Raw genomic sequence first — 1,994 nt, 5'->3', positions numbered from 1 at the left:
GTGTGATTCTGATGTTGAGATAGACCGTCCACGTGACCCATGGACCTCTCAGGGTTGTGGAACACCTTGAAACGCAGTTGAGACAGCTCCATCGCCCACCTTGCCAGTTTAGCGTTACTAGTACGGTTAGTCTCGTTGAAAACCCAGGTCAACGCCTTGTGATCGGTATACAGGTCGAATTCGCACCGGTCCAAATAGCAGCGGAACTTTCGAGAGGCCCAGACAATTCACCAGCATTCAATCTCCGAGGTGCCGTCCTCCTTGCGAATCCAGCTCTTCTCGGATCCTACTAGCAACTTAGAAGCGTACGCCACCACTCGCTCTCGCCCATCGACAGTCTGCATCAAGCACGCTCCAACTGCTAGCTTCACATACAGCTGGAAGCGTTTCGAGAAGTCAGGATACACTAGGATAGGAGGTTCCACCAGGCTTTGGATCGCGCGTCTGCGTTGCTGGTCGGCGCTCGGCTGGACGTGCAGAGCGTGAGCATGGCAGTTCCTCGTTGGAGCGACTTCGTGCTGCTGCACCGCGTGAAGAGCGATGGTGGATGGCAAGTGTCGGGCGAGTTGCAGTCGAGCGATGCGAGGTGGCTGAAGACTGCGGAGGTGGCTCTGGCGCCGCGCACGCCCAAGTCTCAGACCGTGACGGTGAGGACGAACGTGACACTGGTGGACGCGGTGTCGTCGCAATCTGTGGTTGTGAGGGTCTCTCACTTGGTCCGGAGCATGCCGGACCCTCGGTCTCTGGTGTCGACTGCACTGCTACAGCCGATCGTGGTGGAGAGCCGGGAGGACGAGGCTGCGTTGGTTTCGATGGCGGACTTGGGCGCGTTGGGCACGTCGCTGGACAGCTCTGCGGTGTGGTCGGAGTACTGGTCGGTAGACGTGGAAGTTCGCGGGCGCGACATGGACACGTCACTGAGCGCGTTGGTCTTCGACGGTGTGCAGGCCGATGTACGGACGCGCGCTGGCGGTAGGGTGTCGAATGTGTCGAATGTGGCTTTGTCAACGCTGGCGTCAAACGGATCGGACGGGTCGGCAGCAGGCTTGCTGCAGGTGTACCCGGTGGCGTCATTCTCGGGTGTATTCCGTGGTTCTTTGGTGCTGGTGTTCCGGGAGAAGCGGAATGCGGCGCAGCGGGTGGAAGTGGTGCGTCCGCTGGCGATCTCATGGCGGCGTCGCGACCTGGACCTGTCTGTGGCGCTGCGCTCGATGGTATTCGTGAACGAGACGGTATCGTTGCCGCCGAGGCAGTTAGTGTCTGTGTCTTTGGATCACGCGTCTGCGTTGCTGGTCGACGCTCGGCTGGACGTGCAGAGCGTGAGCATGGCAGTTCCTCGTTGGAGCGACTTCGTGCTGCTGCACCGCGTGAAGAGCGATGGTGGATGGCAAGTGTCGGGCGAGTTGCAGTCGAGCGATGCGAGGTGGCTGAAGACTGCGGAGGTGGTTCTGACGCCGCGCACGGCCAGGTCTCAGACCGTGACGGTGTGGACGAACGTGACACTGGTGGACGCGGTGTCGTTGCGATCCGTGGTGGTGAGGGTCTCTCACTTGGTCCGGAGCATGCCGGACCCTCGGTCTCTGGTGTCGACTGTGCTACAGCCGATCGTGGTGGAGAGCCGGGGGGACGAGGCTGCGTTGGTTTCGATGGCGGACTTGGGCGCGTTGGGCACGTCGCTGGACAGCTCTGCGGTGTGGTCGGAGTACTGGTCGGTAGACGTGGAAGCTCGCGGGCGCGGCATGGACACGTCACTGAGCGCGTTGTTCTTCTACGGTGTGCAGGCCGACGTACGGACGCGCGCTGGCGGTAGCGTGTCGAATGTGTCGGATGTGGCTTTTGTCAACGCTGGCGTCAAACGGGATCGGACGGGTCGGCAGCAGGCTTGCTGCAGGGTGTACCCCGGTGGCGGTCATTCTCCGGGTGTATTCCGTGGTTCTTTGGGGCTGGGGTTCCGGGAGAAGCGGAATTGCGCGCACGGGTGGAATTGGTGCGTC

Source organism: Phytophthora infestans, genomic scaffold, assembly GCF_000142945.1.
Source record: "Phytophthora infestans T30-4 supercont1.102 genomic scaffold, whole genome shotgun sequence".
In the NCBI taxonomy this organism is placed as follows: Eukaryota; Oomycota; class Peronosporomycetes; order Peronosporales; family Peronosporaceae; genus Phytophthora; species Phytophthora infestans.
This window is presented reverse-complemented; position numbering follows the sequence as displayed.